Source organism: Schistocerca gregaria, chromosome 4 (genome assembly GCF_023897955.1).
Source record: "Schistocerca gregaria isolate iqSchGreg1 chromosome 4, iqSchGreg1.2, whole genome shotgun sequence".
Taxonomy (NCBI): Eukaryota; Metazoa; Arthropoda; class Insecta; order Orthoptera; family Acrididae; genus Schistocerca; species Schistocerca gregaria.
This window is the reverse complement of record NC_064923.1, coordinates 335,856,479-335,873,440: the sequence shown is the minus strand read 5'-3', so window position 1 is coordinate 335,873,440 and position 16,962 is coordinate 335,856,479. Positions and strand designations below refer to the sequence as shown.

The following is a 16,962-nucleotide window of genomic DNA, read 5'->3' as shown; positions in this document are numbered from 1 at the left end:
CATATGGAATCTTCTTATCTCCTTATGTTGACAACTGACTGAAGTCTCACCACTGACTTTTTTAATCTTCACTACAGTAGAGTAAGTTTAATCGGTTCCTAGTTTCTTACGCGTAAATAATACAAATTTCGTTCAAATGTAAGCCAAACTTTCCTCAAAATTCGTTAACACGATGTATAGCTATTATTCATATCCTTTCATCCGTTCCATACTACTGGCAATTTCAAGAATAATTTATGTTCTGCTGAGAAAAGACTACTAGGGTAGTTTGTGCTGTCTCTGGTGTTATACCTTTCTTATGTGACAGCACACCTGCAGAACTGTTCCAGTTGATGGGAGTGGTCGGCGTCCGCAGATATTCTGCTAATACCTTTTTAAATTTCTTCACACTCCCTGTTCTATAAATCTTTTCATGTCAGTTAAAACCCCCCGTCATCTTCATTCACTCCAATATATGTTTCTGGTTCATCTCATGAGCTATACTTTCTCTGGACAGTGTAACATTACGAGACTTTCGGTATGTGAATAAGCGCCTTTGCTTTCATTTAAAGATTCTGAACGAATGCACTCTATTTTAAATAAATACAGAAATTCCTTTGCCCATATTCATCGACAGAATTGTATCAAAAGAATTATCTTTTACATAACCACCATACATAGAACGCTTTTAAACTTAGTTGTCTGCTACTGATCTACAGATGAGGACGAAAGGTGAAGAAAGAAAAATTTTGTTAATCGTAAGTATTATATTGTATGTCAGAACAGCATTTGATACCTATTAGCGTTATTCAAATCACACCAAAACGGTTGCCATGGCTACTTGTCTGCTTGATAGGTAAGGACAGTTTTGGAATTTTATCTACTGTAGACACTGTAATGCACATTATAACAACATTTACAAAGTGGATAAAAGCTTATTCAAGCTTCCACGAAATTATATCTTTCAGCCGTCCAATCATATATCAAGGCCTCCAGTCATTTGATACTAAGTAAAACAAAAACATTAGGTCAGTGTTATATTACTGATAAGGGTAAATATGTGCACTTTACCCCATTTGTAATTGGGAAAAACTGTAAGAAAGTGGCATCATCTCTTTGCAGTGAAAAGTGAAGGAATAACCTGAATATTTATCGAAATTGTCGATATAAAGCATGTAACGGAAATATATTTTATTACTTTTCCACAAAACAGTAACATTAACGACAAACATCTTAGTAAAAATATATACATTCTGTAATATTCCGGTGACTTGAACTTTACTGTTATGTGATTTCAAATTTGTTGTAACTATTATCCTGACTCTGTGACGTTAATTTACCTTAGGCTATAGTTTGTTGTTAATGTTTCCAAATGATTCACGAAATGTCACGAGGAAGTGTAAGAACTTAAGCGAAATATTTTACACAACTAAAAAAGTATGTGGTTGTGATAAGAAAACAGTGCAGCTTCTAAGGATCTGTCATGTAATACACTTATTCAGTATCATTTAATTACAATTTCTCTTCATTTTCCTGCTCATATGCAGTGGAAGTGATTGAGTTATTAGAAAATAGGTCCACTGGAAAAAATAACAGAAAATACAAAGTAGCTATCCTGTAACTCCAAGTGAGTATTCATTTCCTTTCATACTTCAGCCTCACAACTGTGAAACAAATTATCCAATAACCTGAGTCTTATTCAAAATCATTGTGCCATAAGGAGAGGATTAAAGGTTTTTTTTTAACTGTAGCTTAACTTCCCTCCTGGCATATCCAAGCTTTCTCTATTCCACTCACCAGTGCACTTAAAGCTCTACCCGACTGTGAATGCTACCAATGCGTTCTTCATCCTTATCTTTTTCTGGGTTGTTTCTTCTATATCTTCTCCTGATCTATCCACAATTTTTTCTTTCTCTTCCCCAGACCAATAAAACTTCTCTGCAGACTTGTTTCCTTACGTATTGTTGCCATACATCTCTGTTTAAGATCATTACTCGTGTTTGGGAAGAGTGTATTGAGGAAATTACATAACAGTGTTAATAACAAGGGTATTCTTCAAATAATTTATATATGATTCTATGTCTAAAACTGCTATTTTTATTATCATGCTTCTTATTATTGATAGTAGTAGTAGTCGTAACAGTAGTAGTAAAATATTTATTATTGATACAAACTAATCATGTTCTATGCAGAATGTAAACGTAAGTCCCTGAGGATGTCTAGTTAACTGCAAGAGAAGGCTTGAAGACTCTAATCTAGAAAGGTGAAATAAATGCATAATCAAATAAATAAATAACCGAACACATAATTTACTACACCTGTATTACTGACTATTTTGCCAAAAGCATTCTGTTTCATTAGAGTCTTTCATGCATTGAAGCTGATAGGAGGTTAATTAATGTCATCAAATGAAACTGTTAGTTCTGGCTCCATGTATATGGACTGTTCTGAAACAACATGGTTATCGCTGTTATGCACACAGCCATTTCTGTGCAGCGTGACACCAGGGACAGGGTGCGGACCACTGCTCAAATTAAAATCAAAAGCTATATTGACTACTTCTAAAAGTTTAATATAAACATCTCACTCTTCATGAAGTTGAACTGCAAATCATAATATATCCTACATACTTTTTCTGCGGACTTTACTTGCCTTATATATTTTAATCACATTACAGTACTTACAAAACTGCATATTTCAGTGCTGATTAAATGCACATTTGTAACTCTGACCTATTAAAACAGGATCGATGAAGGCTTTTTAAATTTCGTATCAGCTGAGTAATCTGAAGTGGAATGAACAGCCCATGAAGAACTATTGAGTGCAATAGTCGCTAGGTACATTTTCCTGTTTTTCACTTACAGATATGCACATTTGTTTAAAAATGTCACTTTACACACTTCTTGTTTCTCCTTTTATGTTAGGTATCACAGGTCACTATAAACGTCTTAAAAGAAACACATATTGTTAGTGGCTAATAAGTTTCACTGTCAGGGAATATCAACATTTTGCCTTTTTCTATGTATTTATTATCGTATGCTTTCAAAGAAAATACATAAAACAGTTTGTGGGTGTAGATCGAGCGGATGATTTTTTTATATCATTGTGAACTGTTCAATCTTGAATGAAAAATTAATTCATCTTAGCAGATATTGAATTTTACATCAGGACAACTTAACCTTAATGAGAAACTTACATTTCACCAGAAAAACAGATAATACCTTTACCACAAATCTGTCGTTCGTTTCCATTAAAAGCGCAGCAGTCAAGTAACTAGAACCATAGTGATGAAATAAATGAAGAAGAGATACATGACATGGAACAACTAGAAACCAGTCAGAAATTTCGATTGACATTCAGTAGTGTTTTCCTTCTGTTTTTACTGTTTGTATTTCACATGCTGAAGTTGTTAAGAATTTCAATTTGAAATTTTTATAAACTACCTTCTTTTCTTAAATTGCAAGTGGTCCTCATAAAGTATCACAAATAAACTGGAATATACTCATACATGCTATCATTTCACAGGTAAATAAAAAATATCTTAGTAAGAATCAAAGATTCTTAGTAATTACGTCGAAAACCTCCTAGACAGACTGTCAGTTGTTTGGCATGTTTAACAGTGAATAGATCACCTGTCCTGCTAATGAGGCATTGATCAACCTATAGGAATTAGAAAATATAAGTTATGTCACTGCATATTAGAGTACAGGTTTCCTTCTCAGGTGAAGTAGATGTAATCCTCATACTCTTCAGAAAGCATGACTTTAACACCTGAAGTAGAGTGTTATGACCGTATGTGTTTCAAACATTATATGTAATACGTCGTTTTGATAACGGAATCAGAGTGTGAAATTCCTGGAACATTTCTTTTGTCAGGTATCTTTGTGTAATGGAGCACACTAAAGGCATGTACCAAGTAAATTAAGATTGATTTATGTTAGAGGCACTGCGGTAAAGAAAATGCTGTCAGTAAAGGCAACGAATCGTGAAGACTCATTCATAAGATAATGCATGAAGCACCATCTTTCAGATATACAACTCAGAGACCTGTCTGCAGGATATATTTTATGATATGTGATTCTATTACAGGAGTTACAAGTTCACTGTAAGTATTACCACAATAAGTTTGTAATTAAATAAAATATAAGGTGATGTGAAATACGGTTCCTTTGACCAATTCGTCCATTCTTTAATAGAGTTTGGTATGCCGTAGTACTGCAATTTTACGTTTTGCAAATCTGTTTTCGAATTTCACTTCCAAATTTGTTAATTTCTACCAACAGCCTCAATAAGACATATTTATCATTTCAGTTTATAAAGTCATTTACAGGACGCAAACTCTTAGGTCCCAAAAGTAAAAGAAATATACGAATTACACAGTTAAACACTGTCTGGTAGAAGACGTGTTTGCCTTATTGTAGGTATTTTCCAAGTTACACTCTTAAGAACTATATAAAACAGTCATTTGTTTAGTCACTAAAAGAACTAGGGTGAATGAGACAAATTTCATGGATTTAAAGAAGCAACGAATTGGTTACTGAAGACACTTTTCAGTCAGGCGAAACATGCTTGATTTAGTTATATTGAGTTATTACATCAGCAAGTATTGAAACGTAAGATGCCGATTGTTTATGATATTATTTAACAGACTTAAAAGCAACTGAGAATGTTGGACGCTGCAATGAAAAAGATTGAAGACTCGAGCGCCTGTTCTGTCAGTGTGGATGTAAATGAAATTCATGACATATTCGATAGATACTTCTAGTAGCATCGAGTTGTTGTACATACTCGTAATATATGGTCCAGAATACTAGACAAATATTGAATACAAGAAGACAGAGCAGTCACACACGTTTCTTTTGGAAACTGAAAATAATTATTCTTCTGGATTGTAGAGATAGATCATAAATGAACAGTGCCGGTATTGAGGGCAGTAGCTTTTTTAATATAGATTTTTATGTATTGGCTATAAGTAAATATGTCTCTTGCCGTCCCACAAGGCCTTTTGTGTCCACTAAAATTCTATTATGGTACCGTTAATGAGATTTACTTTCTGAATTTAACCATCTCTGATTTTATAAGATGATGTTTTAAGTCTCGACTATAACACTCAGGGCTTAATTAACTAGATATAAATCCTATCCTACGTCAATATGCAAATCCTTGATGAATTTACAATTTTTCCCGATAATCTCTCCATTTTTTGCTTCATTTTATCTTTATATTTAAATCCCCACTGTAAATTGTGCTAGTCGTATCTTTAATGATGCACATTGCAGATGCCCACACAACATGCATTTCTCTGAAGTTTACATTCAACTGTATTTCATTACATACCATTGTGCTAATGTAAAGCAAGCGCCAAATAAAAACACAAACAACCACTTCTCTTCTATCTTTATGTCTTGCTGGATCGTCAGATGACATTAGACTTGTTATGTATATTTGCGTTGTTGCACACACACACACACACACACACACACACACACACACACACACACACACACACACACAGCTATAGGATTACAGTAAAGTCTGCACAACATGTGGACATATTATGTATACATTTGTTAATTGAAACTGATTAGGCTATTGAGACACATTGCATTTGAGTAGTCTGTAGTTTAATGTTTTTTTCTACTTTTTACTATTGTTATTCTAATATGTTTGCTTATTTCTGGAAACTCTATCTACGAAGAAACAGAAGTGAATACCTTAGAAAGAATATTTTTCAGTGGGATGATCCAACTGAATTAGATAACCTAGTCTGTACAACAGCAAGAATCGTGAAAAATGAAAACTATACCCATAGAATGCGTATTTTGAAAGTTCTTTTTACACATTAAATATCACTAATGTTGCCAGCTACAACACGATTTATGTTCAGAAATGTAGCTGTAATGTGTAATCGTAATTAATGGATCTTAAATAAATGAAGAAGACGCTTACAACACTAATGAAGTACACTAGGTAGTGAACATAAAATGTACACTGTTAAATAATTTACTTATAATTTGAGGGTTTTAAATCTTTGATTATGCTATGGTCTGTCACTAACCTCTGCATCGTTTATAAGTAAACTTAGCTAGCTCGGTAGACACAGTTTGTGGTATCTGGTATCCACAACATTAGTCTCAGCAGCTGTTGTTATCATTTTGTTGCGTTGTGATTTCTGCCAGAGAGAACTGCATGAGGATCACTAGGTAGGTGGTGATTGTGGCCACACAGCTGGTTAGCAGCGGCGTGCCAATGGCGAAAAGTCCTGCAGAGGTGTAGCTGAGTTTGCTGTGGCTCAGCTGGTGGGCGAACTTCTGCAGAGCTGTGTGGCGTTCGTAGTCCCCTTGTGGCGATAGCAGCAGCAGTTTGTCGACCAGCTCCAGCGTGTGGTTTGACTGCTGGACGACCGCTTCACTGCTGTACGCTATGGTGATCAGACGCCAAGCTGACATCACCAACCATGGCAGACAATCCATCAACAGCACTCCCGTCGGTCGATCACATGTAACTGCTTCTTTCCGAAGGAGGTGGGCTAGCACAATATAAGTGTTCACAACAATGTTAAAAAAGGAAAACGTTACCTCCGTGACAATCTGTAGGCCAAATCCGCCGGTGACATATCCTGCCATGTCATGAAGAAGGCAATGCACCTTCTGTAAATGAGACATGAGTGAATAACCCTTAAATTTTAACGTCACTGCTGCAGATAATCTCATGTTAAGTGGTAACCTGTATCCTAATCGCTCCCTGCATGATAAACGGCATGAACCTTTAAAATGCTCTTGGTGTGGAAGTGTTGAAATACAATTTCTTGTATTCGGTGCCAGTAAAATCGATATCATATAATCAAGATCATACTCTGTACGAATGCCAAATATATCAAGCAAACGTTTATTCAAATCCAGAAATCTCCAGTACAAAATCTTATTAAATGTGAAAAACTGTAGTATGACAATATTCTTCAGACCATAGGAGAAATACATTGGGATCAATAGCTCAAACTCACTGTGGTATCCTGGTATCCACATATAACTACTACATATTATAGATGTTGAAAGTATTACGCCCAACAGCATTCGCCGCAATAGTTTGGAAACTTTTAAGTATTCAGGCTCATTATTTCTGTATAGAAATATATCAACCGAGACTAGATTCGTGCACCATATGTCAACGTATCTCTGCTTCAGTGTGATGCACCGCAAAATTAAGAAAATAGCCGTAACATCTCTTAGAAGAATATTGTAAGTGTCAATACGTAACACAACGTCTTCCACAAAACCACGCAGCTGTGAAAATCTTGTAGCTGCACAACAAATTAGTGAAATAAGAAACAATGACGCCATAAGGGCAGAGTAGCATCTCCACCTAACTGAAACTACGTATTTCATCTTTTTGTCATCAAAGGAAATTGGAGCAGCTCCCATTATTTTGCTGATTTTGAGCAGGAAGTGTACGGCTTTGTGCTTCGTATGCATCGCGTTCATCTTGTCGATTGTTCGTTGTGCGAGAAGTCTTGTGCAGAACGAGTAAAGTGCTTTTTAAAATTTAGTGAGAAATTAATCGAAGCAGTACTCCTGTTACTTAGTAGAATTGAGCTCTATCGATTTGGAAAGTGCTTCTTCAAAGCATTCGCTAAATGTTCTCTGTAATGTGGGTTGTTGTATATTGACACAATGCTCTTTATGGAGAGTGGTTATTTTGCTTGCGTTACTTTCTGGCTTATTTCACGTCCTATACAGGATGAACCGAAATTAGAGCACTCGGACTTCGCAGCTTAACTTCTCAGATGCCAGCGATAAAAAAATGTCTGTCATAAAGCTTCGTCTGGCGCTTTCTTTTATTTGCTGATTTCATTATGCAGTTTCATACTGTAATACACACCGATTTTTAGGTCACATGCAACCTATATTTAAAACATTTTGTTGCGCTGAGCATAACAAATACAGTTGAAAAAACTATCAGTCACAGGACACAATAACTACAAAAACTACATCAGTTTCGAGATGCTAAAGATGATAGCACATTACAATAACACAACATCTACATCTCATCTATATTACATGTAATATGAGCGCTCAGATGTCGCCCTTTAGCAACCAGTAACAATAATTATGTCCATATTAATGATCGCATGATTTTCACAACAGAATTTTTCGTCCTCAGATCCACATATGCTCTAAGCGACCTTCATGCGTGTCCAATCATTGTGCAACCTGCCGGATCATACTGTTATGGACCCTTCACGACAAAGCTATGTCCGCAATAACAAGAGCAGCATGAACACACGATTCCAACTCTTCCAGATTCGTCAGCCGAGTAGAGTACATGTGCTTCTTCAGGTGTCCCCACGGGAAGGAATCCAGGAATTTAGATCAAGTGAACGCGGTGACCATACAACTGAACCTCGACACCTGAGGCATTATCCGGAAATGTTCTGTCCAGATAATTAATTTCAGAGTGAGGAGGTGCACCTCCATGTTGGAATCATATCCTCTGCTGAACATGTAGTGGAACATCTTCCAGCATATTAGGCAGATTGTTCGAGAGGAATCCATGATACTTTCATGCAATCAACCAGTCAGGCAACAAGTAGGTGCCAAATACCTGTCACCCAATATTCGGTCCCAGACGTTGATAACAAAGTGAACTTGCTATCCACGGTCGTTGGTGATGCGCCAGTTAACCTCACCAATGGTGGACATTGTTCATATTGAAGACACCCTCATGAGTGAATGCTGCTTCATCCGACCAAATTACAGTGTTCTCGAAGTCATCGTTGGCCTCCTGTTGTTGTTGGAACCATGCACAGAAATTCATTCGCTGATGGCGATGTGCAGGTGTTGCAGGTGTTGCGTGAAACATAGTGATAGGAGTGCAGCCCATGCTCATTCAGCAAGTTAACGACTGAGTGTTGAGAGATATGCAGCTGCCTTGCTACTCTACGTGTACTTTGCTGAGGTTCTTGGTCTATGACCTGCAGAAAACTTCCTCAGTAGCTGGAGTACATCGAGTCCGTGGACGACCTCAGTCACTCGACGGTGTAAGGAGAGAACCTGACTCCCAAATGCGCAGCTCCATGGCATCGACGAGGATTAGCAGCATATTCGAGAGTAGCAACACCAGCATGGTTATCAGATGCTCCAAGCACCAGACGCATATCACCATATTCGTCGTTTGTGTATGGCAATGTGTAATACATCTTCAGTAGGTTTGAACGACAGTTAACAATTACTTAACGTTTAGTAGTACATTTGCATTGTAGCGATCCTAACGTGCAGCGTTAAACATCTGGAACATTTGCATAACATATTCAAATTTCATAGCGTACGTAATGTACAGAACTACTGCCAAAAAATACGTCAGTATTTGGTGTCTACGATGCATATATCCAACCTTGGGTATTATGGACAGTACTGGGGGCAAACCAAAACAGGTGCTCTGATCTATGATCCTTACGTAAATAAACCTTACCACCAATTTTAATGTCACTCCCAACCCCTCCTAGGATCAAAAGGTCCATTGTTCTCCTAAAGTGGAGAGTCACTTCGATTGTTCTCCTAAAGTAGACAGTCACTTGGCCTCATCTTGTGCTTACAACACCATCGCTTGTATAAACAAAACGGCCATATGTTCTGTTATCGTTTATTTGTTTAATAAATAGTTCTGAAATACTTCTGATTGGAATAGCGGCGAATACACTCAGGAAGAAGTATTTGTCTTAGTCTATAATTGCAAATTTGTTGTTGACAGTTTCTCGTGAAAAAAAAATTGGATCTAATACAGATCAAAAGAACTTTAGCGTGAAGAAGGTTCAGTCTCCAATAAGTGAAGACGAAAATGGAAAAATACACAAATTATTGAGGCTGACAAATTAATGTGGCCTTAATACAGAGGAAAATAGTGATGGGGAGGATGGTTTGGCAAAGAGGGCTAGAGAAAGTGGGAATAAAGGTATATAGACTTGCATCTGGGACGATATAAATATTGATTGTGATGTAAATGTTGGTAATAGTAATGAAGGTAGTCAAAAAGATAAATCAGAATTTGTTAGTGAAGTAAATTAATTAACTATGATGGGAAAGAATAAGAAAATGATGATGAAGAGGATGGGCCCGCATCTTGAGGTAGTGCGGTAGGGTTTTCGCTTCCCACGCCCAGGTTCCCGGGTTCGATTCCCGGCGGAGTCAGGGATTTTCTCTGCCACGTGATGGCTGGGTGTTGTGTGCTGTCCTTAAGTTAGTTAGGTTTGAGCAGTTCTAAGTTCTAGGGGACTGATGACTATAGATGTTAAGTCCCATAGTGCTCAGAGCCATTTGAACCATTTTGAACCATGAAGAGGATGGTAGGATGGAGAGTAAAGTTGAGGTTGTGTGGAGGTAATGAAGAACAGAATATAGTTTATCTAGAAGTTCCATGTTAGGAAAGATGAACAGGATAACGAGATCAGTCTACTTTGGGTCTATAAAAAAACAGATCAGTTGGATGCAAAGGACTGTCAGTGAATAAAATATGTGGAAAATGGAAAAAGCAACCAAGACAAACGAGAGATGGTGGCAGTTTGAAGGAAACTGTAAGTGACATCATGAAAATTAATAGATTAATGAAATCTGATTATACTGCTGAGATTGTTGAATAGGATTCCTTGAGGAGGAAAATGAGCAGTATAAAAGTAGGCTGATTAATTTTTTTAAAAAAGGAAAGGGTTTCGCTGGACACTAGGAGTGAAACCAGAGATTTGTCAGAATCAATATTTTATAGAAAAAAGCTAACATACTGTGTTGCCTCCTTTGGGTTAGACTTTTCTGTCTCTGTTTCCTTAGAGATTCTGTTTTCAAGAATGAGATGAACTTAGAAATTACTGTGTATGTGGATGTTATTTTGGTTGCTTCCAAAGATTTGGAAAGTTCAGAAGTATTTTGGGCATTGCAAAAGAGTGCTATAACATTGAAATAGGAAAGAATTCAAAATACGGGTGAAGCTAAAATTTCTATGATATGCAGTGAAAAAGGAAGAAATAAAAAAAGGTCCAAAGAAGGTAAGTAGCATTAAAGAATTTCTAGCTGCCAAAAGAACAAAAAAAAGCTATAAGTTTTTCTCAAACTCTGTGGTTTATATAGGAAGCTTACCTCAGACTCATCATTCATTAGTCCTCTGTTGAATGAATAATGAAGCTAAACCAATAGTAAAATAAAATTAATGGAAATGTCATGTGACTAGGGCCTCCCATTGGGTAGATGGTTTGCTGGTTGCAAGTCTTTCGATTTGACGCCACTTCGGCGACTTGTGCATCGATGGGGATGAAATGGTGATGATTAGGACAACACAACACCCAATCCCTAGGCGGAGAAAATCTCCGACCCAGCCGGGAATCGAACCTGAGCCCATAGTATTGACATTCTCTCGCACTAACAATTCAGTTACTGGGACTGACAAAAAAAGTTGTCTCTGGACACCAGAATACCAAAAGTGTTATGAAAAGTTGACAGTGGCAATGAATGAGTATAGGATTTTGCATCGCCCTGATCAGAGCTGACCCTATTCTATGAGCATGGATAGAATGCATACAGCAATGGGTGTCAATTCATCCAAATGGTAGAAACTTTAAAAGTTGAAGAGTACAGAAATGTAGCATCTACAAGCACAAAATTATCAAATATGAAAAAGTTATTGTATTTCCGAAAAAGTGGTGCTTACTATTATGTAGGGGTTTAAAAGTTTTTCTAATTTTCTTTGGAGACAAAATGTAATAACTTTTAAACATAATAAGATTTTGATTTTTCTGACAAAGTGTAAATTGTTTCATAATTCATTGATTCATTGGGTATTTCATTTAAAACAATTTAGGTTTGAAATTACATATATAGCTGAGAAGAAATATATAGTGTCAGTTGCTAGGTCAAGGTTGCCTGTATGTATGAAAAAGAATGTTGGGGTTCTAATTGTGGAGGAAACATTCAAAATGTTTTATATAATGGAGTTATCTGAACAGAAAAAGTATGAACATTGGAGGGAAAAGAAAAATAATAAAGCAATGTGTGGATAAACAGACCCTGGCTAAGAAAAGGAGACATAATATGAAAGTCAGAGATACTAATATTAAGATGGGAGAACAAGTATTAGTAATGTCCCATCAGAAATAAAAAAAATGATATCTTGCTTAGCAGAATTGTTTCATATATACTGTGGACATTCCAAGTAGCCAACATAACTTACACTAATGAATATTATCAGATTTTCATAATCTTACAAGAAAATGAGTATAAGAAATACTGTGGACATAAAATTGTGCGAACAGAGGGCTCACAAGGGTAGCTGACCTGAGGGGAGTCAAACTCTTTGTTAATCATGTGATTGGTGAACACAGGTGTCCAAGTCATGCTTTGCTCTTTTCCAGTTTCATTTTCTTGGCCGCACTTATCTTCTACTGTCTATCAATTCATTCAAAAATATCTTTTATTGCCTTTTCTAAGCAATTTTTGTTGATGATGAAATAGTTTGTTATTAGAGAGATGATGTTTTAAAGTATTACAAGTTTCTAATAAAGCGGGAATTTGTCTATGGAAAACTGTATTTGTTTCAACTTTTCTCTTACACAGACTTCAAGAAGAGGGCTGTGATTAATTTGCAAATGAACGTGTTAATTACGCATGGAAGTGTTTATTCACTTGGTCAATAACTGGTTTATAAATGGAGTTCATTCAAAATGAAAAATTAGACTACGAATGGAAGGAAGGTTAATCATTAATTACACACAAATTACTTGTGCTCTAACTATGATAGATGCTTTTTTTGGTCAATTGTAGAAGAGACTGTGAGTATATAGAAGGAGGTATATGTGAAAGACTTATGTTAATACTGATATTGTGTACTTTAGGAATCTGAGTATCCAAGCAACATTAACTAAAAATATGTTTTCATTATTTGACAAGGGATTAAACGTCTTGTATACTACTGGCCATTAAAATTGCTACACCACGAAGATGACGTGGCACAGACGCGAAATTTAATCGACAGCAAGAAGAAGCAGTGATATGCAAATGATTAGCTTTTCAGAGAATTCACACAAGGTTGGCGCCGGTGGCGACACCTACAACGTGCTGACATGAGGAACCTTTCCAACCAATTCTCATACACAAACAGTAGTTGACCGACCTTGCCTGGTGAAACGTTGTTGTGTTGCCTCGTGTACGGAGGAGAAATGCGTACCATCACGTTTCCGACTTTGATAAAGGTCGGATTGTAACCTATCGCGATTGCGGTTTATCGTATCGCGACATTGCTGCTCGCGTTGGTCGAGATCCAATGACAGAATATGGAATCGGTGGGTTCAGGAGTGTAATACGGAACGCCGTGCTGGATCCCAACGGCCTCATACCACTAACAGTCAAGATGACAGGCATCTTCTCCGCATGGCTGTAACGGATCGTGCAGCCACGTCTCGATCCCTGAGTCAACAAATGGGGACGTTTGAAAGACAACAACCGCCAGCACGATCAGTTTGACGACGTTTGCAGGAGTATAGACTATCAGCTCGGAGACTATGGCTGCGGTTACCCTTCACGCTACATAAAAACAGGAGCGCTTGCGATGGTGTACTCAACGATGAACCTGGGTGCACGAATAGCAAAACGTAATTTTTTCGGATGAATCCAGGTTCTGTTCACAGCATCATGATGATTGCATCCGTGTTTGACGACATCGCGATGAACGCTCATTGGAAGCGTGTATTCGTCATCGCCATACTGACGTATCACGGGGCGTGATGGTATGGGGTGCCATTGGTTACACGTCTCGGTCACCTCTTGTTCGCATTAATGGCACTTTGAACACTGGACGTTACATTTGAGATGTATTCAGCAGGATAATGCACGACCACGTGTTGCAGGTCCTGTACGGGCTTTTCTGGACACAGAAGATGTTCGACTGCTGCACTGGCCACCACATTCTCCAGATCTCTCACCAGTTGAAAAGTCTGGTCAGTGGTGGCCGAGCAACTGGTTCGTCACAATACTCCAGCCACTACTCTTGATGAACTGTGGTATCGTGTTGAAGCTGCATTGGCAGCTGTGCATGTACACGCCATCCAAGCTCTGTTTGAGATGTCCAGGCATATCAAGGCCGTTATTACGGCCATACGTAGTTGTTCTGGGTACTGATTTCTCAGGATCATGCACCCAAATTGCGTGAAAATGTAATCACATGTCAGTTCCAGTATAATATATTTGTCCAATGAATACCCGTTTGTCATCTGCATTTCTTCTTGGTGTAGTAATTTCAATGGCCAGTAGTGTAGTTTCTCAGGTGCCTCGACTTAATTCACGGGATAGTAAAGTATATTAAGAAACATTTTGCCAAAAAAAGTGAAATGCGAAGAATTCGGAGGTTGGGCTATACTTTATGTCAGCACGGATTTCCGTTTCCCACGAACTGGATAGATGTCGACCTATGAAGAGACAGTGGGTAGCCACGGGGTAACACGTTATACACTAAGGAAGCTATCAACTAACACTCCCCGGTTTCTTATACCGCTGTTGGGGACACTGCCAATAGTTCTCTTACACGACAGCAGATGTCAGTGCGCAGCCCTTATGTGAGTTTCCTGTCAGTACATCTTTGTCTGTGATCAAGCTGAGTGGACCGCGGTGGTCCTGACGTGAACTGTCACTTTATTTTCGCGGGTTCGGGTCATTGAAGCTATGATGACAAGACGACGTGGCCTTAGGGAGGCCGTGATTCTCTGCTATCTCAAGAACGTTTCACCAACCCAATCGAATGATGAATCTGGTAGTGAGACGAATATGGAAGAGGCCGACACTTTCATTCCAGTGGGAAGTACTGTTTCCAGTGATTAAGATGCATCAAATGGACATCAAGCAGAATATTCTGAAGTAAACATGAACCATTCCAGCTAAGTATTTGTACCACTGAGCGAGCTGTCCGATGTACGGCTTTTTTTCTTCTATTCCTTAGGTGTCGGATTTACATATTCTAATCGAGGGTGTCGACGTTCCTCGTAATGACGAACAAAACGTATGTCCATTGCAGAAGGAGCTATGTAAAGGACAAGGAAAGTGGGGTCAAGAGCTATTGATCAACCCATTATGGAGTTGGTAAGTCTGTGATAATAAATCTTTATTCAAAACTCGGACGCAATATCAATGATCATGTAATGATAACACCTAAGTGGAATGGCGTCATGGCCGGACTATTGTCGTCATTCTCAACTCTGTCTCTCACCAGTTACAATTTGTAGGTGTTGCGGACCACTCACAAGACGGCTACGGCGTGGCTGTCAGTGCAGTTGATTGAGGGCCGAGAGACATGGTGCAGCAGCTCATCATGGACGAAGAAGAGAAAGCACAGTGCGGTATCCAGTCGCTCTCGATGCAATAGAGAGCTCCAGTGGACATACATTAAGCCAGGCGACACAGCAGGTTGGCGTAGCGGCCATAGTGTGTTGCGGGAGACACCTGGGTCAATGGGACACGCCAAACGACCTGTTGTAGACGACTCGCGCTACATATTAGTGACTGGTTACATATTAGCGACCGGATGCAGAAGCTAATAACAAAGCGCACCGAAGGAAAGGCTCACAGCACAGTTCGTGATACTGAGTAGTCTCTCCGCCTGCAAGAACTAGATCCTTTCTGCATCCATTAGATTGCACTATGCTCTTGCATCATATGGCACTCTGGGTATTTCATACAAAGACTTATGCAGCAGTAAGTGGGGTCCTGCTTTCTTTTAAAGCACCTTGTCAAGAAGCAGAATTGAAAGTATGCAGTTATCTTAGGTTTGATTCTATGAAACCAAGAAGACAACGTAAGGAAACTGATAAATTTTGTCTTCCTTCAGAAACATCTATGATACTTTCTGACAACTGCATTGCCTGTTAAAATCTTGGCGAGAACATAAACGTCAAGGTATCGGCGCTGGCCAATATGGAAATAGAAAGTATTGTCAAATGCCAGTTTCCTGCAGACAGCAAAAGATGAATCAGATATCAAATGTCTGCTTCAAGTACAACAAAAAAAAAATGGCTCTGAGCACTATGGGATTAACATCTGCGGTCATCAGTCCCCTAGAACTTAGAACTACTTAACCCTAACTAACCTAAGGACATCACACTCATCCATGCCCGAGGCAGGACTCGAACCTGCGACCGTAGCGGTCTGGCGGTTCCAGACTGAAGCGCCTATAACCGCACGGCCACTCCGGCCGGCAAGTAGAACAAGTATGTGTGCAAAAGCTGCCAAGCGAAAACTCTTGTGTAATGACTGAAGTGTGCGCCTATCACAGCTTAACAATTCTTCCTAAACATTTCCCAATTTTTATTATTATAGACTGAAACTGCTTCTTTGTATGTTTAAGATCCTTGATTGCAGTAAGCAAGAAAACACGCACAACATTTTAGTCTTATTCAGCGTTTTATAATCTTTCACAAATATTCTTTAATTGCCTAATCTGTCTGTAGAAGTAAAAATTCTATTAGTACTCACATAAACAGTATGTTTTCACTTTTTCCAATCATTTTATAACGACAACTATTCTAACCAAACAATGGAAAATCCAAAATGTAACGAAACAATATTAGAGAAGGGAAGTTGTTACTTACCATATAGCTGAGATACTGAGTCGCGATAGGTGCAACAAAAAGATTCACACATCAATCAGCGTCTCTGCTATATGGTGAGTAGCAACTTTCATTTTCTAATATTGAAAAATGTTATAAAATTGTTTTACTTACTTGTTTTAAGTATGACTCACGAAAAACTGTGAAATTTCCTTTGCCAAATTTAAAATAAAAAATTAGATTTCTGAAAATTTATGTTTGATAGTATAATACTCAATTTAGAGTCCTAGTTATCCTTTGGTTGCACTTTAGAGTCTTCCTAAACGTATTGCAAATAGGGCGACACTCAAAGCAACACAAAACACGAATAAATCGCTGGTTTCCTACTGTGGGTCAGAAATGACCCACATGGT

At 38.1% G+C, this 16,962-nt stretch overlaps 1 pseudogene; it reads right to left on the bottom strand.

Annotated features, from left to right (window-relative positions):
• Window positions 1–6,113: 6,113 nt before the first annotated feature.
• Window positions 6,114–16,581, bottom strand: LOC126267705 (putative gustatory receptor 28b; annotated as a pseudogene).
• Window positions 16,582–16,962: the final 381 nt, after the last annotated feature.